The 26810-nt window shown below is 33.7% G+C and overlaps 1 protein-coding gene across 1 annotated transcript in view; it reads right to left on the reverse strand.

Annotated features, from left to right (window-relative positions):
* LOC6052535 (toll-like receptor 6) overlaps positions 1-10611 on the reverse strand; it is a 171737-nt gene extending 161126 nt beyond the window's left edge. Inside the window, exon 1 of the mRNA XM_038251501.1 lies at positions 9495-10611. The gene's annotated coding sequence lies outside the window, so the exon portion shown is untranslated. The remainder of the gene's footprint in view (positions 1-9494) is intronic.
* Positions 10612-26810: the final 16199 nt, after the last annotated feature.

Genomic DNA, 26810 nt, shown 5'->3' on the forward strand with positions numbered 1-26810 from the left:
AACTGTATAAATAAAGTGCAACTTATAATGATAAATCGTTGAGGAAGGATTTTTCTACAGTTAAATTTCAATAAATTTTGGTCTGCCTGCATCAGATGGTAGTCACTAAGATTTGTAATCTTATTTTCCTGAAATCTTATCCTGAGTTGGGAGTTTTCTATGTGCATAATATGTTTATGTTCCGGATGATTGATAAATTTGAATGCATTTAATTACGGCGAATTGATCCAAATATGTTTAAGGCCAAGTTTAAATGCCCAGTCCATAAGAAAATGACGCGTCATGACTTCCAAATTAATATGAAATACTATTTTTTTATCTTTCCAGTTTTCTACATAAGTCAAATTTGAATGTTTCATAATCCATTTCAAAATATGTTTGATGGAAATTTTGACGAAATTAACTGTGTTCAATCACATTGAAACCTATGATATTGTTTCAATGAGATAGATTTTTTAACCAAATATTTGTGTCGTATAGTCAGGAATGTGGATAAATCATAAGTTTTATAATAAAAAATAAATATAAAATAATTTGCAGACCAAAGGGCCATTTTACTAATTAAAAGTCTAACTTCTTTATAATTATTTTTTAGTACAGTGCTTAGGGGATGCATCAACAGTACCGTCTAAGGTTAAGTTGTTGCACCCTTGACTATTCTTCTTCGAGAAAGTTTTCCTATACCTGATGAAATTTTCTCAATTTTGAGATTTCTTATAGACATCGCAAAGCTCTAGGAATTATTCCTGGAAAGATACAGATAAATTTTTAGAGCACGTCATATTTTTTCCATGCTTAAAAAAATATCCTGTATCTTTTCGGGTTCAATTCCTAGCGTTTTGCGGTGTTCTACAAAATTGTTACTCGGATCAAAATCTAAAAAAAACTTAAGAATACGTCACATTGATAGGGTTTTGAAAAACTTTCTCTAAGAAGAGGTTAAAAGTGAAAAATTCTCATTGTAAATTTTCAGAAGTTCAATGTTAATTTCATGGTCGAAGCACTAAACCTTAAACAAATGAGCTCAACATTTCAGGCTAGCTCTTGGGGCCATATTGCTTGAAAATTCCGGTTGAGGCGTTCGAAATCAACAGTTTCCTTAGTTTTTTAGATTCTTAATTGGTTGTAATAAAAATTAAGATGCATTAGACTCTTGTTGATGTGCACCGCTTCCACACAACTCTTCTGAACGTCCTTAAAAGTGCAATTGATTCAATTAGTGATTAACTGTATTATTCAAATATTAATTTCAGTTAAACCCACCGTTCTACTCAATATGCCCCGACTCAAGTACCGAGGACCTTTGCGTGCGTCCTGCTGTGGCCAAAGCTCCCAGCAAGGCCAGAGCCAAAAGTTCAAACCACCGCAAAACTCCGCAATATATTTATCTTTCTTCCTCTCTATCTCACTCCGGGAGCGGGAAATGGTACACAACACACACACATTCACAATTATTGCGCGAGCTCTGCTGGCTTGGTTTTCCTGACTTTTTTCCTCCCTCTTCTTCTTCAGGAAAATCTTAATTTACCGAAAGAACCATCTCGCCAGGACGAGCAAGTTTTTCTTTCGACTTGCAGCAAAATCCACTGGAAAGCTCGCAAATTCGCTCAAGCTGAAGCCAAATTCCAGACAAGTACCCGAGCTGGCAGTCGAAAGAAGCAGATCTTTCGTACGCAGCTTCAGCAGGGGATTAGAGGAATTTACCACCCCTCCTCCCCGACCAACTGCGCGGTGAAGGTTCGGTGATGAATCTCGTTGATGGGTGGGAAAAGCTTAAAGAAAAGTCGAAAGCTGCATGGAGACGATGAAGTGGACGACGTCGGGAGCAAAAAAAAAATTAAGCTCATTCAATGAATGCGAAATTCGCTGCTTTCGTGGAATGCGTTCTTCTGTGTAGTCTGGTGAAGGAACTTTAAAGGCACTGACTTTTACCGGGAAAGGAAGCAAAGTCTCTGACTTGAGGGAAAAAGAGACTTTTTGGAACTGCGGATTGCCATTTCTTGGAACGGAGCAAGCACGGCATTTAATTGATAGACTGGATTTGTTGGCGAAACTTCCTCGGAACTTTCGAGGTTGATTAATGCAGCTTGACTGAAAATTGGATTGAAAGATTGCGTGGATTTTTCGTCGGATTATTGCATTGTGAAATTTGAAGGAAAATTTAGTGAGTTATTTGAGATGTGGGTCTCGTGGCGCAGGGGTAGCGGCTTCGGCTGCCGATCCCGATGATGCTATGAGACGCGGGTTCGATTCCCGCCTTATCCACTGAGCTTCTATCGGATGGTGAAGTAAAACGTCGGTCCCGGTTTCTCCTGTCTCGTCAGAGGCGCTGGAGCAGAAATCCCACGTTAGAGGAAGGCCATGCCCCGGGGGGCGTAGTGCCAATAGTTTCGTTTCGTTTGAGATGGCAGAAAATATCACAATCATGTGTACTTAAAGTGCGAATAAAAAAAAAGATTTAAGTTTCTACAATGCATTCAAATATTATCTTCTATTCAAATTGTTTTTTTTTATTGATTTTTCACTTAAGTCTTCAGAATTTTGGAGAATTTATTAAAATTTTATAGTTTGGAATAGCCATTATGGGACTTTTTCTCAAAACATCGCTCCACTAGCTGAATATTGTTCCTTGAGCTATTTTAGGACTCTGGGTCAAATATGAGCAAAATCGGTCAACATTTACCCATTGATACTCGAAGGTGAAGTTTGTATGGGAAAAATCGAAAAAAAAAATTATGAAAAACCAAACAGTGCGCTGCTTACATGCAAATATTCCAAAAAGTAAGATATGCAATGGAAATTTAATGATCTACAACTTTGAAGAACATACCAAAGCTCTAAAACTTGATCCTGAAAAGTTATTAACGATTTAAAATAGTCATTTTTGTATGAATATCATTTTTTCACCAACTTTAGGCTCGGGTATCAATGGATTAATCTTAACCAATTTTGCTGAAAATTTGCAAAGCATTAGCATTAGCATTAGCATTTGGAGGACGCCCCACCACCGGAAGGCTCCACAACGCTTATCCCACTGTTTGGTCTGGTTGTGTTAGACCCTCATCCGGAACAATAATCCAACACGGGAGATACCATGTCTTCATCTTTTGATGAGTGTGTAATACAGCCCAGGGCATAAGGGGTCCACGCCGGGTCCAAGCTACACGCAGAAAAATGTTTTGTAGAATCAGCCTGTACGAGGTTTGATTCAACAAAATATTTTGTTGAATATAATCAACAAAATGTTTGCATTGGATCAACACGCAAATTTTGTTGTTTCGAATCGTGGTATTTTGTTGAGTCTAAGCAGATCTTTGCTGATCGAAATTTGACAGAAGCGCTTTCAAATCAGATTTTTGTTGAAACAACGTCGATTTTTTGTTGATGTAACCCATATTTTTTTTCAAAATAAGGATAGTCTATCAATTGAATTAACAAAATGTCGAATTGAAATAAAAAAGGCATTATTCATCGATAATTGCATATTTTTATTGGAAAATTATATTTAAATCTGCTACTTTGAGTGTTGCCCCTTGTTCTGTCCGAGTACTGCTGAACCGCACCTTGTGTCCTTGCCTCCGCCACCGTCTGATGAAACAACGAGTTGGTGAAATTGTCTTCCATGTTGAATTGGCCATGTTGCCATTGGCGTCCCCGGTGGGTCGAGGTCACGTTGTTTTCTGCAGAGGTCTGCAACAGTGAGAAAAGCATTGAAACGGGGCATTTGAAGTAAAATAACAAGAGCTTACCGGTCATGTTCCGTAGAGGGTTGATATGTTGGGGAATTTTGTGAAGTCTGCTAAACTTGGTGGCATCTTTCGCTTGTCGATGATGAGTTGGCTTAGTTGGGTGGCGATCAAATCACCCCGAATTCCGCGCAATAACTTCTCACGTAAAACTTCGCTCACGGCATGCGTAATACATGGATCAAATAAAACGAACGTAATTGTCGCACGGCACGAATTAAACGAACTTCACCACTGAGCAAAACTCGGATCAAAACCAGGAAAACTGAACATTTTGACAGATAGCAACACGTGTGAATAGCAATTAATTTCATTTAAATCAAAAAACACATTAAAGTTGATTCAACGTCGTTCATGGTAGAATCAACGCAATAATTTTGTTAATATTTCCAAAAGGGATTGACAAAAAACACAGAGTAAATTCAACTCTAAATTTAGAGTTGTTTCAATTGGTTTTGAGATTTATTTCAACAAAAAATCGTTAACTTGAAACAACAAAATAATTTGTTGATTCAAATAGGCCTCATTTTTCTGCGTGTATCCTCGGGGAAATGAAGGAATGTTAGTAAACACCTATCTAAAGTGCGCAGGGACCCCTACGTCACCTTAGTGGTATAGATGTTTGTAGGGAGGTTTTGGACTCAATGTTAGTAGGAGAGGTAGAACCCTAGGATATACCCCGAAAGGTATTGCGGGCGAATCAAGAAGAGTTAGTTTTTGATTATTAGACTTATACAGATGATTGTACAGTATTACAGATGCGTGATTTATATATATTCGATTTAAAGCCACGGCTGACACAACGCGACGAAGCCGTGCATGATTATATTGACTGTTGTACTAAACGAACCATTATTTTCTCAGGTAAAAGCAATGCTGATTAACACACAGTTTTAATATGTCTACTTTTAAACTCAAGCTACCGACTGTAAGAGTAAAGAGTAGTTTATATTTTCATTAAAATTTGGATGTGTTTGAGCGAAATTCGAGGTTGTAATTGATTTAGCCCATAATTGGAATCTTGATTTTAAACTCTTACAGCGATGCGGAGTAAACTTTAATTAATTATTTATTTGTTGGATTTAAATGTAAGAGTTAGAAGTTAAATTAAAACGACCGATTCAAAAAGCATACTTAGTTAATATTTGTTTTTTTTTGTGTCATGGGATTAATCAGCATATTTAGTATTTTTTTATTAATACAATAACTACAGCATTGTTAAATGAAAAATACAAAGACAAAACACAATCACTCACTCGCACACATCCACACACACACACATTTCAAAGTCACATTGATCCTCCCTCGATTTGAAGATCTATCAGCAACTTCCAGTTTTCCCAACTAATGCTGCAACTGTGAATCCTTTCAGAACCTCCTATAACACACGGGTTTGAAAATTGCGAAAAACTTTAACATCATAAACCATTTGCCTGCCTAAAGGCTAACAGCCCAACTTCATACGCATCATCTGAATAGTAACACGTTTCACTTTAACTTACGCAATTTTGGAAAAAGTTATAAAAATATTGTCATTCACTCTGGTGACGATCATCACGAATAAAAACTGAATTATTAAATAACTAAATATTAAACCAAAACGATAAGAATGGCAAGCTCGCGAGCCTGTCAAAATTAGAACGATTTTAACTTTACAGTATATAAGATTCTTCTTGGGTATACTATGCAAAAATGTTTAACTCAAATTTTAAAGAAACCAACCTTGTTACTTTAACTGTACTCTGTTGTCTAAGGAAGCGTTTTTTATTACGTAACGCAAAAATTTGAGTTTTGACCACCCCTCCCCTTTCCATACAAATAAACAAAAGGGCGGATCGTAACACAGCCTATGAGCCCTTCTCCCTACAAACTGCGTTACGTAATAAAAGAATGCTCCCCAACAAAAAAATATGGTCAAAAGATCTATTTTTGTGAAACACATTCACCCAATCGCATTCACTCTACATAAATTTACTAATACAAACACTGATCCAGAACGGGATTTTGCTGAAAATTTGCAAAGATGCTTAAAATAACCCAAAACCGTTTTCCGCCTGTGCAGCAGAGGGTAATTTTATCTGGGCACCCTAATCAATTAATAAATGAAGAATTATTGTGTGAAATCCTCATTTTTATTCAATTGTACTTTAACCCTTTAATACCCAACCCCATCTCTCAAGCTAAAAAATCGCAAAAAATAATAGTTTATGAATTTATATCGAATCCTTAAAAAGCGTTTAGTGGAGAAATCTTATTTTGTTACAAAATGTTTGGGTTTGAGGTTTTTTATTGTTTAATCTGATTTTGCCAATGTAAAAATGGAAAAAAATATAATCCGAAAGTGATGACGTTCTGAAGCAAATGAAAAGGAGCAACTTTTGGCTTGATTAAAAATAAGGGTGGTTCACGATTGCATTGTTTTTCGAAATTCTAACCTCGCAGATTTTTTTTTTATTTGTCTTTTAGAAAGTTGTTAGGCTTGTCAGTGAAGCAACTTTTCAGGATTAAGATTTATAGAAATTATTTTTGAGGGCACTTGAACCTCTAGAAAAAACAGAAATCAACAAAATTAATGTTTCAAAACTCCCTAATCTTGAATCACCCAAATTTTCAATCAAATCAAAAGTTGCCCCTTTCTATTTGTAACAAATCTTCCGAATGCACCATAGCTTCAGAATGGCACCATTTCCAATTGTCCATTTTTTTGAAAAAGAAAATATTTTGTTGGAATCAATTTTGAACGAGTGTTCAACTTATAATTATTTCAACTGAATTTAACTTTGTTCCAAATTAATTTTATTTGTTAAAACAAAATAAAAACGTTACTTAATTCACCTTTAGGTGGTTGGTGCCTTCCTCTCATTTATAGTGATTCCAACCCCCTTAAAGTGTCCACACATTTATGGACCTCCCCTAACGTTCGTAGCACCTAAGAGGTCCTAATAAAAATAAGTGATGAGTAAAAAACAGACTACCTACAGACTTTTTGTCAAGATAATACAGACACGGCCTTTGAGGGAAATGGCATCCCTCTACAAGGCTTTTTCGTGGCGATCAGACCCAACCAGTTGAGGGTATGTGAATTCAGACCATTTTTTAAACTGCTTGTAATTTAAGATAGGTAAGTCAGATCTTGAAAATTCTTACTCCACATAAAAGGTCTTTTCATATGTTTCTAAGAATATATAACATGTGAGGGTTTCATGAAAAAAACACCCTTTTTACCATAATTTAAATTTAATATGAAACAGTTTTTTTAACATAACTTTTTAAGTACATGATAAAACTGCATGAATTTAAATAGCAACTTAGGGGACGTTAAGACGGATCGATTAAAACCATTCCGGCCAAAATCGGTTGAGCCGGTGACGAGATATTCCAGTGACATTGATTTGGTACACATGTCTACATACAGCCAAACACACAGACATTTGCTCAGCTGGTGATTCTTAATCGATATGTACAAATGAAGGTAGGTCTAGGAGGTCTAATTAAAAAGTTCGTTTGTCGAGTGATTTTATAGCCTTTCCTCAGTAAGGTGAGGAAGGCAAAAATCAATATTTGTAAAACATCGAAAGCTTATTCTTGATTTTTTCTAAATAATTTGCAATCGATTGCACAATTTTTTTTAATTATATTTAATTTTTAGCACTATTTTTATTGTTCCCTATGTTTTAAGGGAATTTTTGAAAAGGATGCCAAAAGTTTGAATGGAGTACATTAGCATAATTGAGAATAAATAATCTAGAAATAACAATATTTGAATAAAAGCTTATTTTTGATGGTATAAACGAATTTAAGAAATTTTAGTTTTTTTTTTTTTGCATAGACACTAGAATGTCAATAAAAAATCGACATCAGGGATACCCCTTACTTTGATTCGATTAGCAAAAATAAGTAACTGTAAAAATTTCGAGCACAGTCGGTTAAGGGTAAAGGGCCGCATTTTATCGTTGAAGTTGATTAAAAATAAGTCATATCATACAAAAACGTCTTCTCAAGGGTCCTGATTGCTCCAAAAAGAGCGACGAAAAACTGCTCTGATGTATTCCAACCGTTTGCACTTCTTAACCAATCGCTACCGAATACTCTCTTTTTGCACTCCCTTTCATTCCAATCGAGTAGTACAGCGAATGATTCAGAGAGACCGATTTCGTTGAGTCGCTCAAAGTTGACTGAGAATAGTTTGTGATCGGCTTTGCTTTGGTCATTTAAGAAATTGCTTTCAAACAATGATATAAATAATATTTTGCAGTTTTGTTGTGTACACAACATCAAAGACACATTTGACAGCAAATTCCATCTTGTAAAATTCTAATTGACGGCATACTGTGATAATGCAGGCCAAATGAGCACTGCGTTAGTATTTTTTTTTTTTTTTGGCTCTCTCCTCTCTGAGCATATTCGTTTGTGACTCAAGTTGACGGACGGAGTAGGAAAAGAAATTCACGAAGTATTTGTTTCGCTGAGTGATGCGATTGAGAAAGCCGCTGGCCGTCAGCCTGTTGTGTTCCCTCGCGAATGGTTGCGCGCTCCGGTCGGCAAAGATTCGTTCGGTGATGAGTGAGTGATTTCTGATCTTTGAACTGAAAATCAGGACCCTTGCTTCAAATCGTTAATAACTCGTCAGGGTTAACTGGGATCGTATTGCTGTCTCGGACATAGTTGTTTGTCATACAATTTTACTTTAGAACCTCACACTTGACCGTGATTCGACACATTAACGCCACCTATTGGCGGAATTTTCGAAATTTTTGCTTTTCCCCATACATTTATGTGGTTTTTTTTTCATACAAACTTCAACGATAAAAAGCGACCCTTAACCCTTAACCGATTTGGCTCATAATTGGCACAGTTACATTTTTAAAACAAACGAGCTAGGAGGAATCTCTAACAATTTTCCAAAGTTTTAATTTTTTCTTGTCATCCTAATAAACACTCATTTAACTCAAGTATGATACACTTTAGCTCTGCAGCTTTTTTTTCGAAAATAAATAAATGATGTATTTTGCATTTTTTTTTAATTTTTTTTTTCTCGAAAATCTTTAAAAGCAACCATTGTCAAGTAGGATATTTTTTTGTTTTTTAAATTGTGGTTCTAGACAGCACCCAGGTTGAATTCAATACACAAATTAACTACATTCATAACAATACAAAAAGATTTTTTTATCTTAAACATTAAATCAGAATTCAGATTCATTTCACAGGAAGTTTCCTCGATTCACTATTCAGAAAAGCATAATTGTCTTTCTTGGATTTTGGTCATTTTTGTAATGATCGAGCCAAATGCTTTCTTTAAACTCAGATCTTTTACAACAAGATTGAGTTCATTGTTTAGAATAAATATTTCTACATACAAACGAAAATTACCTATCGAAGAGTTCTCAAAAAGATTGTAGTAAGTTTGACATAAAATCAGCTATGCTGTTTAGGGCCGTCCATAAGTTAACCAATTGGCTCCAGATAGCCCTGAGATATAGTGAAACCCCGTAAATGAATTCAGTGTTTGAAGAAATCTAACGTACCAAGTTTAACAATTAAGTACCTCACCAAACAAATATATGTCGGTACATTATTTTGATAAACGTATCTGAACCTTTGGAAATGGAAAATTTGATGATGATGAACTCACAGTTTCATCATTACTTTCCAAGTATGAAACTATTAAATATGTTTATGTCCTACTATGAATAATACAAACCAACCTCCAAACTATCCCATCTTGATCAAAACAATTATCACACCTACCTTTTCTTCCCTCCAGCAAACAGCAAAGCCTTAAAGGGCAGCTTCACTTTGAATAACACCTTCCCACGTTCAACACCATCAGCGGTAGCAATGGCGACAATCGGCACTTTCCCATCGATTTGCCGCGCTTTGTCACAGCAGAAATCTTTCCCACCCTCAACTTCTATTTTTATATTTTCTTTCTTTTTTTTTCGCACCCGCCCTGTAATCTTACAATCTCTGCAAGATATTTACCCCTTTAGCTTTCACCTCTTCTTTTTCTGCACTTCCTTGCTTTTGAATTTTTCACATCCCACCCACAGAGATTTTCCACGTGCGACTCCCGAGGAAAATAAAAATCAACTCAAATCACTTCGATCTCTCTTTGATTGCTTCAAACAAAACCTCTCGCGCGCCAACCAGGTGCAGCACAGTTCGCGGAATCAATTTTCCGAACCCTTTCTCGACTGAGGAGAGGGTTAGGTAGGTCTGCGCGAGGGGATGCTGACTTTTCCACCTGTTTTTCCACAACTTTTGTTTTCCAACGGTTTTTATTTTTTTTCCGGGGGAGAAAAAGTTCGCTGGCGACCACTACCACGGGGCTTTTCCGGAAACTAGTTTTTCCTGCACCGGTTTTTCACCCGCAACGAGGAAAATTGTTTATGGCTTCTTGGAGAGCAGCGCACCGGAAGGGGTTGACCTTGACGTTGCCGAGTTTTTGCTTGTCCCAGGCGTGGGTCGTGGGATGGCGAAACTAATCACATCATTTATTTCCGCCAGCAACGGAGGGAAATCAACACCGGGAAAAGTTTTCCACTTTAGTCACTCCCACCCACTTTTAAGGGAGCACGGGCAACGTTCGTGATGGGGAAAAACGGACCTTTTTCCGGAAAGTCACACAAATCGGAGGAAAAACCAAACAGGAATCGAATTTCCTTTTCGCTTAGAATTTATCCAAAAAAAGTCAACTTTCCGCTCCTCATATTTTTTCCCACTGACCCCGTTTTCAAACCAGTGTCCACTCCGCACTCAACTGAGCGACAGGAAAATGCGCTTTTCCGAAAAAGACACACACTGCTGTGTTGTTTAGCGAGAAAAAATCGCGAATCGCTCATGTTCTGGCGCCACGCGGTTTCAAAGATCGACTGGCTGGTCCGGCGAAGGAATTCACCTATTTTAATCGAGCTTCCAACGAGCGCCCTTTTCGAAAGTTCATGCGAGCCGTCAACTTCGGGCTGCACGTGCGCACTTCCCGTGAGTGACGACCTCCCCCCGAAGTGGAGCACGCGAAAACACGTGATGGTCGGGTTTTCGAAGTGTGTGCGTTCACTGGTTTGGGGATTATCCCTGCAGCATCTGACCGGAGAGTCTGCTTTGGTTTTTCGAAAATTTCGAACCAAAACATCTGCTCTCACCAATACAGCGAAGGGAGATCATTTGTATGAAGGGGGATTTGGAGGTGGGCTCAGCTGCACAGACAACCATCAGCAGGAGAAGGGAAAAGCGTCGGAAAAAAGCTTTGAAAAGAGCAGCAGCGAAGTGGGCTTTTGATGTGCAGCAAGCTTCAATTTTCCACTCTGATTCAATTATTGTCGGAGAGCTTGATGGGCGTTTTTTGTGAGGAGTTTAAAGAAGTCTAAAAATGGGTTTTAAAATATAATCATGGTATTTATAATTAGCTCGTTAAGTTGACTTAAAATACCTTAAAAGATTGTACCTTGGAGTAGAATCATTTAAAATAATATTATAATATATCGAATTCAGCTTATTTGTTATCTTGATTTACAATACATATTAAACAAATAAAAATGATAATTAATTTTAATGCAAGCAAAATTCATTTTAACAATTCTCTGAGATTTCGGTCATTCGATTTTTTTGTATTTTTTTAATCCGGCTGAAACTTTTTTGGTGCCTTCGGTATGCCCAAAGACGCCATTTTGCATCATTAGTTTGTCCATAAAATTTTCCATACAAATTTGGCAGCTGTCCATACCAAAATGATATATGAAAATTCAAAACTCTGTATCTTTTGAAGGAATTTTGTAATCGATTTGGTGTCTTCGGCAAAGCTGTAGGAAAAAAATTCAAAAGGGCCACGCCTTTTTGAGATGTTAGGTGAAACTTTAAAAAACATCAATTTACCTGTTTTCAAATCGTCTATTTTTTAAAAAAATGTAACCTGAAAAAGGCTATAACTCAGGGGTAACCAAAGACCAAAGTATGGCTCGCGGGCTAAACGTGACCCGCGGACCCATTTTTAATGATCATGTAAAATGGCCCTTTGACTCATCTTTAAGAAATGAAAGTAGATGAATAATATTTTTGCTGGTATATTTTTTTTTGATTTTTCGATTTCTGGATTATATTTTCAAAAGGTCCTTTCTGCATAGGTTGTTTTGAAAATTTACTCTAGATTTAAATAAAATTTAACCAATTGATTGGAGGATTTTTTGTACATAACTGTTTATTTTTTATGTTTTCTAATATTTTGTTGTTTTTTATAGTTTTATAGATTAAAATTGAAAAAAACTCTTTTTTTTATCATATGGCCCGCAAGCTAATGTGAGTTTCAAATTTGGCCCGACATTCAAAAACTTTGAGCACCCCTGATATAACTTGAAAACGGTGCACTTTATCAAAATTTCTTGAAAGTAATTTTTGATTGCAAATTCAATTTTACATCGAAAAATGAAAAATTTTGCAACCAATATTTCGATTTTTTTTAAAATCAGTATTGATTAAAAAATTTATAACTCGGTCAAAGATTTTTTGCACAACCTGGAAATTCTGAAAAGTTGGCATTTCGACGTCGTCGTGCTATCTTGTTGCACCCGCCATTTCGACGTTCCGAGAAAAACGCGTTTTAATGTTTGACCTTGAATAAACGAAAACTAGAGCACGCAATGTAAACAATAACAAACACTTTTTGTTTGGCTGACCATTCTGTGCATTGTTCCGAAGTTTGGTTGAAGTTGGTTGCTGGAGTCCCGAGTTATAATTACAAATGTTTACGGTAGTCTAGCTTGTACGTGCGACAAACGCATCCTGACTTTCCTGGCCTGAAATCCCTTTGGCCTTTTGTCGCACTTACATCAATTTTAATGGAGTGACAAGATAGCACGACAAGATTGAAACTACTTTCATATGTAAAGTGACAAAAATGCACGGAGTTTTTTCGGTTTTTGTTGAATATCTCAGGATTGAAATCGAATTTTAGGGATCTGTGATGGTCAAAAGGTGAGGCATTGTGAGCTGCACAAAATGGCGTTCTTAACTCAATTTGGCCCAAAATGCACGTACGACAAGTTAGCACGATGGCGACGATTTGATGTCTCCTAAAACATATAAAAAAAATCGAATGACCGAAATCTCAGAGAATTGCTCCAACATAATTTAAAATTTCATGAAGTTGCAACGCAAACTTTAACCTGTTGTAACTTTAGATCTAGACAACCAATTTAGTCACTCCAGGTTGCATTTGAAAGTTCTTTCTAAGTGCTAAAAGCATCCGAAATACCAAAATGATTGAATGTTTAGTTTTCTGTTGGCTTAAACAACTGTCCCTGTTTTGTGACGTTGCAACGCAATAAAATGGTAAACTTTCACTAGTTTGAAAAAATACTTAACTGCAAACTATGACACTTCCCCCTGCAAATCCACTGCAAATCCTTGACACTTACCGTTAGTACAACTTAAAACCTACAAAAAACAATCAAACAATAATGTTTTAAAGGTGAGAGATTTCTCTACAAATTTGTTACATAAAATATATATCGATTCACCTATACGGCCAGATCAATTAAAAATCCGTACCAAAAATAAAAACCTTAGAATTGTGAAAAACGCTAACTTTCACCGATAGAATATTTTCATATTTATAGATTCTGATTCAGGCCGGTAAAAAACATCTTTCTATGTAGAAAATTTCCGATCGAGTATCTCGGTTTATAATTGTTTGTTCCAGCCACGCCGTGATATCCCTTTAAATTTCACTCTGCATTCTTTTGAATAAATACCAAATGAGATTTTTTTCACAAAATTTTAAAAGCATTTTGCATGAATTACTGAGTGACTGAAATTGAAAAAATAAATAAATAAAAGAATGATGTTAATTAAAAACAAACTTAAATTTCCTCAGCCCAATACAACCCAATCTTCAAGTCACGGATCGAAAAAGAACACGGCCTGTTACGCGGAGGAGCGTGAAACGTTGCAGCAGCTGTGGAGAAATTTTAGGATTAGTTTGCTGGCGGAAAACTGCAACAGTCGTGCTGTAGCCAGAGGCGCAGAACAAACTGCCCCACACAGCAACCCGTCAAGACACTCGAGGATCACCTCAGGTCGCTTCACAAAACCATCGCCAACCCACCCACGGCGTTCAAGGATTAGCACAGTTCTTTCGACAACAACGAAGTCAACAACGCCGCTAACAAGGCGCGCTCGAGAACCAGAACAGAACTAATACCGGGCCAGGCGAGGAAACAGAAGACAAAGCTTCCAGTCACAAAGGCAAAATGCCGCTGCGAGATCAGTGGCAGCCTACATGTCACTAATCGAAAGAGCCGATCAGCTCGTCCAGCGGGTATACTTTCGGATTACGCAGCTGCGAGCACCAGGATGGGAGATTCTCGAATTGACCAGACGCGCTGACTTTACTTTTCGTCTACCCAAGGTCCAACACAACTGATGAATTCGAGTGACAATCCTGAAAAACGAAAAAAGTCGCGTTGCCATCGCATGCCTTCGACGTGACATTCTAGGAGGTACTTGAATCTTACGTCCCAAGTAGAGATGATGTCTGCAACGCAACAGTTTTATGTTGCGTGGAATACGTTGAAAGGCACGGTTTATGCACCAACTTGGGAAGAGTTTCTTTCTAATGAAGATTGTCAGGACGGTCACTGGAATACCGAAATGATTTGGGGCAATGGGGATGGGACCAAATTGGCCACACTCAGAGTGGCCAGTGCCCTGGCGGAAGGTTCTTCCGGGGGGACATCTATCGAACCATACGACTATGGGCAATATGGGTATCAAAATTCGTGGTTTTTGAAACTGCTAATGAAAATTGCCATTTTGACAGTATTTTTTGAATAGTGAATAGTTTTGTTGGTGAAATATTCTTCGATCAACAATTCAAAATTGCGACTTTTAGGGTCAAATCTGCAATTCATATTCGTCCTAAAGGCAAAATCTTGTCAAATTGTTAATCCACCAACATCTGAAAATCCCATCTTATACAAGCTTCCACTATCTCTCAGTCCTGTCCCAAAACTAGACGAAAAACTTGTCCCGTTTGTTTACCACACCCAGACTTATTTTCCCACCGTTTCAAGTTTTGCAAATACAGCCCCAACCTGCAACTCGTTTTCCGCCGCCACATAATCCGGAGGCTTCAGCCTTAAAAGTTCTGAATAGAAACTGAAAGCCGGCCACAAAACGAGCTAAATAAATTTTCTAAATTTTTCCCACAAAACAAAAGCGCTGTCCCTGTGTCTGCAGCTTCGTGCAAATGAAATGCACCGAACGGAACGGGCAAAAATAAACTACACAACACAGGCCTCCACTGTGAGTTGTTTTTCCTGGTTTTTCCCGACTGGGATGACCCGAGCAGAAAATTCCAACTTTTGTGATAGATCATGATTTTTTAAAGATATTTAGATTTTTACACAGAATTTTTTTATAAATATTATGGCTTCCCGGGCAGACGATAATAACATTTCAATAACAAATACTGTTAAAATAACTTAAAGTGCTATGGAATCTTCTTGAAAAATCCATGTTTGCATAAGGGTTTAATAACAGTTTATGTTATCATAACAAAAATAACAACTTTGGAATAACATTTTTTGTTATGGAAGAATAACTCCAACTGTTAGTAGGATGATAGGATTAATTGTTAAAATAACAAAAAAAAAAACAAAGATTTGTTCAAAGAATAACTTAAAAAAATATTAGTCTGTTATTAAAATAACAATCCCATAACAAAAAAATCATAACGACGAATAACAAATCTTGTTATAAATAACATAAAATTTTATTGGCCTAGTATTTACAAAGAGTGCGTCCATCCCGGGATTTTCCGGATATTTTTCGAAAACCGGGAATTGCCGAATCCTGGATTTTTTTGTATTTTGTCCCGGGAATCCCTGAAATTGAAAACAATCTAAATTTTTATATGGAAATTGAGATTTGGTTTCGGAAATAAATGAACAATTGAATTCTTATTAATCGGTTAGAATTTTAAAGCATCATTTTTTTCATGTGTCAGCATAAATTTGGAATATTAGCGATTTTTTTTTAAATTTTAGTTTACAGATACGCAAAACACCTAGCGCTTAAAATATTTTCTTTATAATTTAATATATTTTCACACAGACTGAGTGTTATTTAATTTATATTTACTTATAGTAATGATTTTAAATTTGAAAAAAAAATATATTTAATTTGACAATATGTTTTATATTAAACATGATGTTCTAAACTAATCTATAATTTAATTTGTTGTCGTTTCTTGTTTTTTTTTTTTAAATTATTTTCTAAGAAATATTTAAATAAAGGGATAAATATATTAAATAAGAGACTAATTTAATTTGACCTATCTAAAAACTGCTGTCCTTATTAAGATTGAAGTGTAATTTATCACTTATAAGTAGTATTGAGTAATTCTATGATTTTAAGCTTGAAAAACAAGACAAATATAATAAAAATCTTTGATTTCATGTCTGTTTCAAAAATATTCCGGGAAAATATTTTTCCCGTGTCCCGGGAAATACAAAACCCGGGAAAATTGGTCGCCCTATTTTCAAATATCAAAAAATGTTATTCCCAAGTTATTTCCGTCTGCTCGGGTTAATCTGTCAGCTTGTTCAAAAATATTTTGTTCTAATTATTTCAAAACTTTTTCATCGGGTTTCTAAAACAGAAAGTGAAAACTTCTGCTGACGATGCATAAAGTGTTGGAAGTTTATTTAGAAACTTTCCACAAATGCGTTCTCATTCTCCAGCAAACCCCCCTTGTTTTTGCCACCTCACTGCAAATAAAAAGACTTGCAAGCTGGAAGCTTGCTTGCCGTTGAAGATTCTGACGGAGCCAAATCTAGGGCTAGGGGAGAAGTGTTTTTGCAGATCTCACACCTTGCTGTTTTGTTTTAGAAGTCCTCTGTTTGCCTAAGGAAAGACAATTATTTGATTCCCTAAATAGTGCTGAGGGTGTTTAAAACCATTTTCTTGTTTTAAAGTAAAGAAATATACTGAATTTTTACTATTGATTCACGTATGATTAATTGTTGCGTTTGAATTGAACAAAATGAGTTCATATACAATTTCTTTACGTTTTAAAGATATTTGTTTTTTTTTTGCTAATAATTTTTTGCTTATTTTAGAAAACTTTCAGAATATTTTGCCAAATAAGCGAAAATTTCTGAAAATTTCCCAAAAATGAAACTTAATGAAAATGAGTTTTCAACTGATTTTTAACAATAAAAAAAGAATAAGAAGAAAAAAAATGCAAAAATCACTCACAAAATTACTAACTCAATGTATAATTCGATCACTCGCATGTGTGAATACTATCACTCATTTACTAATTGACTCACTCCCTATCAATTTTACATACTGAATCAAATGCATATCCACTCTCTCTCTCACTCACTCACTCACTCACTAACTCACTCAATTACTATCTCAGTCACAAACTCTCTCTTACTCACTCACTCACTTACTCACTCATTCACTCACTCACTCACTCACTCACTAACTCATTAAGTCAGTCTCTTATTCTTTGAACTACTGGCTCTCAAACTCACTAACTCACTCACTTACTGAATCCTCACTTACTCACTCACTCACTCCCACACTCACTCGCTCACTCACTCACTCACTCACTAACTCACTCACTCACTCACTCTCTCACTAACTCACTCACTCAATTTTTCACTCACTCATTCAGTCAGTCCTTTATTCTCAGAACTACTTGCTCTCTCACTCACTTACTCACTCACTTACTGAATCCTTCTCCCACTCTCTCACTATCGTAGTTACTCAATCTTTTTAGTATTTTTTTTAATTAAAAAATCGATTGAAACTTAAAAACATCGATTTATGACAAATCTCTTCTATCTGAAGCGAAGAAGACTAATCATTTCATTTCAAAACATTGAAGTATGTCGACTAACGAGAATCTCGAGGTCTGTCGGTGAACGACGCTGACGGCAAATCTCCCTCACAGTCCGGAAATGAAATCCTCGCCATTTTCCGGCTTGTGCTGGTCCCTTTGATGTGGTATGCAGTTTTTCCACCAGCTACCCCGAATCGGAAGGGGGAGGGGACTGAAAACGGTACACCCGTGAGAAATGCTCATTCAAAGCTAGAATTTCACCAAGTGCAAGGTGAGAGCAACCAGCGTTTGGTGGCGAAAGGTTACCCGGTTTGTTGTGACATCCGTCATCGTTGTAAAGGAAAACTGAGAGAAAAGCAGAAATGAAAAGCAGGAAAACCCTCTAAAACAACAGCATCATGCATGAGTTCCCGTACATGTTTATTTAAAGGTTAGAAGCATCCGAGGTAGGAAAACTGGAGTGGTGATTTCCAGCTGTCACTGCCGGTTCTTCTTCTGGGGAGCATCGTCCTGACGACAGTCAGCAGGGGGGAACGAGATTCTGGCGGGGCAAAAAAGTCTCTTTGTGGGTTGGAAAAACTCCGGGCGGTGACGCCGAATATCATCTACTAGTTAAGGAAGTGTTTTCTGTGCTCCGTCGGCGTCACCTGAATTGCGGTTTGTCTTTTTGAGAGAGCGAGGGGTTGTTGGTGGGGGAACACGTTACGGTTTTCATTGTGGTTTGTCTTGATCCTGTCGTGGTTGATAAGGAAAATGTGATGGAAATGCTTGGGAAAATTTGTGCATTTAAAGTCATTTTCGAATATTTCCTATGTATAACATTACCAAATTTAAAAAAATATTCTAAACACACTTATTCATGTCTACCAAAACTATGAAAAATAAGTCAAAATTTGCTAAAATTTGTAAAATTTGCTAAAATTCGTTAAATTTGATAAAATATGTAAAATTTGTGAAATTTGCTACAATGGGCTAAAATTTGCTAAAATTTGCTAAAGTTGGCAAAAAATTTCTAAAATTTACTAAAATTTGCAAAAAAATTGCTAAAATTCGCTAAAATTTGCTAAAATTGGTAAAATTTGCTAAAATTTGCTAAAATTTGTAAAATTTGCTAAAACTCACTGCAAATAAAAAGACTTGAAAACTGGAAGCTTGCTTGCCGTTGAAAATTCTGACGGAGCCAATCCTAGGGCAAGGGGAGAAGTGTTTTTTCCAGATCTCGTTAAATTTGATAAAATATGTAAAATTTGTAAAATTTGCTAAAATGGGCAAAAATTTGCTAAAATTTGGTATTGCAAAAATTTGCTAAAATTTGCTTATATTTGTCAAATTTGCTAAAATTTGTAAAATTTGCTAAAATTTGTAAAATTTGTACAAAATTGAAAAAAAATTCTAAACACACTAATTCATGTCTGCCAAAACTATAAAAAATAAGTCAAAATTTGTAAAATTTGCTAGAATTCGTTAAATTTGATAAAATATGTAAAATTTGTGAAATTTGCTACAATGTGCTAAAATTAGCTAAAATTAGCTAAAATTAGCTAAAATTTGCTAAAATTTGCTAAAATTTGCTAAAATTTGCAAAAAATTGCTAAAATTTGCTAAAATTGGTAAAATTTGCTAAAATTTGCTAAAATTTGCTAAAATTTGTAAAATTTGCTAAAATTTGTAAAATTTGCTAAAATTTGTAAAATTTGCTAAAACTTACTGCAAATAAAAAGACTGGAAACTGGAAGTTTGCTTGCCGTTGAAGATTCTGACGGAGCCAATTCTAGGGCAAGGGGAGAAGTGTTTTTCCAGATCTCGTTAAATTTGATAAAATATGTAAAATTTGTGAAATTTGCTAAAATGGGCAAAAATTTGCTACAATTTGGTAAAATTTGTAAAATTTGCCAAACTTTGTAAATTTTGTAAAATTTGCTAAAACGTGCTAAAATGTGCTAAAATTTGCTAAAATTTGCTATAATTTGCTAAAAGTTGCTAAAATCTGCTAAAATTGCTTTAAATTGCTAAAATTTGCTAAAATTTGCTTAAATTTGCTTAAATTTGCTTAAATTTGTTAAATTTGATAAAATTTGCTAAAATTTGCTAAAATTTGTAAAATTTGTAAAATTTGCTAAATTTGTAAAATTTTCTATAATTTGAGAAAATTTGTAAAATTTGAATAAAATTGTAAAATTTGAAAAAAAATGTAAAATTTGAAAAAAAAATTTAAAATTTGAGAAAATTTAAAAAATTTGCGAAATGTTGTAAAATTTGAGAAATTTTTTAAATTGTTTAAAGATTTTTAAAATGTTGGATGATTTTTTTTTTGATTTTGATGATTTGTAAAATGTTTGGTAATTTGTAAAATTGATTTGTAAAATGGATAAAAATTTTGTAAAACAAATGTTTAAAAATCTATAAATTGTTTAAAAACTTGTTAGATGTTTATAAAATTGAAAAATATTTCAATATTTGCAAAATGATCAATAGTTTATAGAATGGATAGAATGTTTGAAAATGGTAAACAAAATTGTAAAATGGTAGAAAAATGTAAATTAAAAAAAAATAATTGATTTAAAATTTGTAAAATTTTTAAAATTTTATTACAAAAAATTGAAATTTTTGAAAACAATTAAGTTTGTGAAAAAAATTATTAAATGTTTTATATTTTGTAAAATACTTATAAATTTTGTTTAAATATCTAAAAAAAATTCAAAATATTTTAAAATTTTTATTTATTTTATTTTAAATTTTTTTATTGTTTTAAAATTTGTAAAATGTTTTGAAATTCACAAATATGTTTAAAAAAATATTTTCTTTTAAATTACAAAACAAAATTAAAAAAAATAAAACAGTTTTTTTTATTTATAAAACACTTTTTGCTACTTTTTTTATTTGTCATTTTGTTTTAAATTTACTTTTTTTCAATTTATATTTTTTTAAAATTTGTAAGGTTTTCAAAAATTGTTTTTAATTGGTGTTTTTTCATTATTTTTTTTTTGCAATTTTTTTTAATTTGTTTCAAATTTACTTATTTTTTATTTGTATTTTCTTCAAATTTGTAAGGTTTTTACAAAAAAATCGAATTTGTGATTTTTTTTTAAGATTTGTGATTTTTTGTTTGAAATTTGCAATTTTTCTTTAAATTTGTAAATTTGTTTTAAAATTATATTTTTTTCATCTTTTTTCAAATTTGTATAGTTTTTGAAATTTTTTTTTAAATTTGTTTTTTTTGTTCAAATTTGTAAAATTTGTTTTTTTTGTAGCTTTCTAGTTACGTTTGTGATTCCTTCTAGTTTAGGAAATTGTTTTTAAATGTTGAATCGAGTATAAAAAGTCCTACTTCTCATGACTTTCAACAAAGGCCAACCGATCGACTCCTAATGGATGGAGAAGTTTCCCGGAACCAATAATCCAGCAATGAATATTGATGACCCATGGGCTCCAATTAAAATGGCCAACCGCATTTCACTCGAAACAAATAAACGTTCCGGGTCGATGCACTTCCAAGGAAAACTTCCAGCATTTCCCATTTCCATCCCATCGCTCAAGCCTCACAAAAAGCTTTTCTTTTGCTCCTTCTCCTTGGCCATTGCCCATTAACAACAATTTCCACTTCCCCAACCCTCCACCCTTCCGTTTGAAATCACGAAACCGAATTTCCAACCGATTGACCTCCTTTCCCCGGTCAAGCATGAAAACCCGTTCCCCGGTGTTCTCTCGCTCTGTGCTCCGGTGGCAATGATCAATCGAATTCTAGCAAGCAGGCAGAGTATGATTGAAATCAAACAGAGCTCGGCGCTTGCATTCTTGTGTTGTTTTTTTTTTTCTTCCCTTGCTCACAGAAGTCCCTTTTCTGAAACGTTTCTGGCCGATGCGCTTGGACTGCGTTCGGGAAAAAAGTCTTTCTTGTTGGAAAAGCTTTGGTCCTTGCGGAGCGAAGAAAAGTTGAGGGGGAGATATTTCATTGGGAATGTGGGAAAGCCATCGATGGGCTTGGCAGAACACATACTTCAATTAAATTTTCCCTTTTATTTCTGGTGGGGCTTTTTCTGTTTCGATTTGTAGAAACAATAAAAATTTAAGATTGGAAAGAGAAAAGGATTTTCTAAATTTGGCAACATCGATTCCATTTTGAGTTGATTTTTTTGTGAATTATTTGGAAAAGATTGCTAGGAACTTAAAAGTGTACCTATTTATGATTGATTTCATTATTTATTTTTAAAGGGCTGTTTCAACAAATAGTACAAAACTTGAAAACGAGTCAAAAAAAATTAAAGAATGAATATTTTTGACTTCTGTTGAAAGCATCTTGAACAAATCCAGATTGGCTTGGAAATTAGACACACATCGTGATTCCCAGCAATTTTTCGAAAACACTGCTGAACTTTTATGGTCATGCAAAGTGGGACCTTTTTCAGCAGTATTTTATTTCGTGGTCATATCCAATAAAATTAATCTGGTTATTAAATTCCAATTTCAAGTTAATTTATAAATAGAATAAATTTAATTTTGTTACTAAATTTTTTTCATTTTTCAATTTAGGTAAAAAATTATATTTATTTTTCTTTTTTTTTAAAGAAAACTAAAAATTTGCCTCAAAACATGTGTTATTTGGGAAATTCGCATTCGCATTCGCATGGAGATGGTGATTTTAGCGGGTTGCAGACTGGATTTTGTCATGTATGTGTGATAATTGTCCAGCTCCGGCTGCTTTAAAAAAATAAAAATATAAAATAATCATTTGTTCACTTTGAGACCCAATTTCGTGTGTCGTAATCTTTTTCGATACTGTCCTGTACAAAAAAAAATCAATGAAATCATAAGCATTTTTTTAATAATGCAAGATAATTTGCAAGATATTATCTGCTTTTGTTTAAACATAAAACAGCTAAAATGTTTGAAACATTTATCTGAAACAAACTTGATTGATTTATTTCATTATTCAATAAACTTTTAATCATTTTTCGAATTCTTTTTTTTTTTTCATTAAATTGTCATGTTTGAATGAATGAATGCAAAACTCCACAGAAAAAACTATTCTCACATGTTTGTAAACAAACAGTCTCAAAAGATTCTCAAAGCATGTTGTTTTCGCATGAAATAATTGATTTGTTGGAAAAATTATTGTTTTAATTTGAAATCTCAATTATTTTGCAATCAACTGCTGATCATTCATTAAGAAATTGGCAATGTTAAATTAACGCAAAACTCACGGATTTTTTTCGGAAAACTCATTAACTTTGAGCGGAGGAACTTCTTACATTTGAAAAAATACAGAATTAATTAAAAGGATGCTAACCATTAATGAAAAAAATATTTTTTTTTACAAACTTCTAATTTTTTTCATTCTTCAATGCTAAAACAATCAAAAATAAATAAAAACCTTCTCTTTGAATAGATCAAAGAACTGCTCATGTTTAAAACAAGAAAAAAACTCCTTGAAATTATGTTTAAAATATAAATAACTTATTAAAAAACAAAAAAAAACATTATTTTCATTAGTAGTTCAAAAAACTGGTAATTTTTAAAGAACGCAAAAAATCGTAGAAATTATTTGTTGAAGAATCAATTTATTTAAAATTTCCAAAATTTCGCATGTTCGAAAAAATATAAAACTCTTGGAAATTAATTCGGTTTTCATATTTCTTGCTATTTTTTAAGTACTGGTTATGTTGAAAAAATGCAACAACTACAATTGAGCAATTCTCTACAAAACCGGCCGATTTCGACCATTTTTATTTTTTGTATTTTTTTATTTGGCTCAAACTTTGTGGGGGCCTTCCCTATGACCAAAGAAGCCATTTTGCATCATTAGTTTGTCCATATAAATTTCCATACAAATTTGGCAGCTGTTCATACAAAAATGGTACGTAAATATTCGAAAATCTGTAACTTTTGAAGGAATTTTTGATCAATTTGGTGTCTTCGGCAAAGTTGTAGGTATTGTTAAGGACTATTTAGAAAAAATAGGTACACGGAAAAAAATTTCCCGATTTTTATTAACTTTTTTCACAAAAACTCAAATTCCCAAAATACGTATTTTTGATTTTCGAGATTTTTTATATGTTTTAGGACAAAATCCGCAACTTTTGAGCTATAGAGAACATGGTCAAAATCTGCCGCCGAGTTATAATTTTTGAAAAACTGGTGATTTTGGAAAAAATCGAAATTTCTTACATAAAATTTTTGACCTCATTTTTAATGCAAAATTGAATTTGCAATCGAAAAGTACTTTACAGATTTTTGATAAAGGCTCCGTTTTCAAGATATAGCCAACGAAAGTTTGATTTTAGCGAAATATTTGCAGTTTTTCAATTTTTAAAATAGTGACCATGAGTGACCATTTCTAAAATATTTTTTTGAAAGTTCAGAAAATTTGCTATAAAATTGTCTAAAAGACATTGAAGATTGGACCTCTGGTTGCTGAGATACAGCGGCTTAAAGAAAAAGAAACACAAAAATTGAAGTTTTCTAAGTCTCACCCAAACAGCCCACCATTTTCTAATGACGATATCTCAGCAATTAATGGTCCGATTTTCAATGTTAATACATGAAAAATTCGTGAAATTTTCCGATCTTTTCGAAAAAAATATTTTGAAAAAAATTAAATCAAGACTAACATTTTAAAAGGGCCAAACTTTGAATATTATGCCCATTAAAAATGCTAGTATTGATTTAATTTTTTTCAAAATATTTTTTTCGAAAAGATCGAAAAATTTCACGAATGTTTCATGTATTAACATTGAAAATCGGACCATTAATTGCTGAGATATCGTCATTAGAAAATGGTGGGCTGTTTGGGTGAGACTCAGAAAACTTCAATTTTTGTGTTTCTTTTTCTTTAAGCCGCTGTATCTCAACAACCAGAGGTCCAATCTTCAATGTCTCTTAGACAATTTTATAGCAAATTTTCTGAACTTTTCAAAAATATTTTTAGAAATGGTCACTCATGGTCACTATTTTTAAAAATCGAAAACTGCAAATATTTCGCTGAAATCAAACTTTCGGTGGCTATATCTTGAAAACGGAGCCCTTTATCAAAAATCTGTAAAGTACTTTTCGATTGCAAATTCAATTTTGCATAAAAATGAGGTCAAAAAATTTATGTATGAAATTTCGATTTTTTCCAAAATCACCAGTTTTTCAAAAAATCATAACTCGGCGGCAGATTTTTTGACCATGTTTCTCTATAGCTCAAAAGTTGCGGATTTTTGTCCCCTAAAACATATAAAAAAATCTCGAAAATCAAAAAATACGTATTTTGGGAATTTGAGTTTTTGTGAAAAAAAAGTTATTAAAAAATCGGGAAATTTTTTTTCCGTGTACCTATTTTTTTTCTAAATAGTCCTTAACAATACCTACAACTTTGCCGAAGACACCAAATTGATCAAAAAATTCCTTCAAAAGTTACAGATTTTCGAATATATACGTACCATTTTTGTATGAACAGCTGCCAAATTTGTATGGAAATTTATATGGACAAACTAATGATGCAAAATGGCTTCTTTGGTCATAGGAAGGCCCCACAAAGTTTGAGCCAAATCAAAAATACAAATAAAATCCATTTCCGGTTTTGGTAGAGAATTGCTCAATTTTTTTTCAAATAAATTAAAGTGAATTGTTTAATTACTGGTAACATTCGTGTCAATGCAACAAATAACATATATAAATGAATATCATCTTCTTAATTTTTTTTTTGCGATTCCATCGTGAAACTACTTACGTTTCCTGTCATTCATGGACGACGAAATAGTCTACTTTTCTGTACCAAAAATAACAGAATCGAATAGCAACACTTTTCAAAATAAATGCTGAAAAATTCAACTTTTCAGCACTGAATTGGGTGCTGAAAAGTTGAACTTTTCAGCACTTGTTTCGAAAAGTAACTTTTTTTTATTTGAACGATTTATTGACAAAATACATGAAAATTTGACTTAAAATTTCACTCAATGGGTGATTATCGGAATTGTATGGAACTTGTCGCAAAACTTGATTTTTTCAGCACTCTTCGTATTTATCTAACTCGGTGAACCTCGTTGGATGAATGTACGACTCGTTTTGAAAAATCATCTTTTGCAACTTGTTGCATAAACTACTATTTTAGAACATTTCATGCTTTAAAATTCATAGAAATTGGTCGTTGAAAGCCATTCTATTATGTAGAATATCTCATGTTTGAAAGATCCCTCAGAATTTTTTTTCAGCTTGCTTAAACTAAAAGAAATATTTTATTATAAAAAAAAGTTAAGCTGGTCAAGCTAAAAAGAATGCAGAAGATCATTTAAAAAAACAGGTTATTTTCAAATTACTGCTCAGGTTTTTAAAAATACACAGGAAAAATCAAAAATTTACAGGATTAAATATACAAAATCCTCTTTCATAATTTAATGAACAAGGTAGTAATGTTTGAAATAATGTTACAATTTTGTTTGTTTAATAGAGCTGATTTAAAAAATTGGTAAACCTGGTATAAATTATTACTTAGAACTCAATTTACTCATAATTAAAAGAAAGCAAAAACTAACAAAAAAAATTTCTTTGAAATACAGTCCAGACTCGATGATCCGAAGTATCGATTATCTGATGTATGGAACTTTGGATAATCGAATCACAAAAAAAACTTTTTTTTTCGTATTTTTAGATTTTTTTACTTTCAACATCGAATTCGAGTTCTACGAACCCATTTAAGTCAAATTTGAATGGTTGATTGCCTATTAAAATAAAAAATGCTTTTTTTCAATATTTCATCATCGCCATTTTGGATTTAAAAATTCTAAGTCACTTTGAGTAGTGTTGGGGTCATATTAAAGCTCAACAATCAAAAATAATAAAAAGAAAAAAATATACGTGATTTGATTATAAAAAGTTTAGATTATACGAAGTGAAATTTTGCCCAAGCCTTCGGATAATCGAGTCTGGACAGTAATCAAAAGAACTGCGTTTGTTTGAAAGAACGTAAAAACCGATAAAAATAAATCGAAAATCAAAGTTTTCCTATTTTTTTAAGAGTATGAGTTTAGGCTTTTTTTTTTAATTTTTAATGTGAGTTTAGTTTTTCCAACAAATTATTTACTTTAAACTTTTTCGTTTCACCTAAATCATAAGGAAGTTGTCTCCCATTTTTTGGCTTGAATTTATCACCCAAATTTTTCAAGCAATTTATTTCCCCAGATAACCAAACGCTCATTTCCAGCCAAACGCCACTGATGATCCTGCATTAAGAGGGG

The sequence above is a fragment of the Culex quinquefasciatus genome, chromosome 2 (genome assembly GCF_015732765.1).
Source record: "Culex quinquefasciatus strain JHB chromosome 2, VPISU_Cqui_1.0_pri_paternal, whole genome shotgun sequence".
In the NCBI taxonomy this organism is placed as follows: Eukaryota; Metazoa; Arthropoda; class Insecta; order Diptera; family Culicidae; genus Culex; species Culex quinquefasciatus.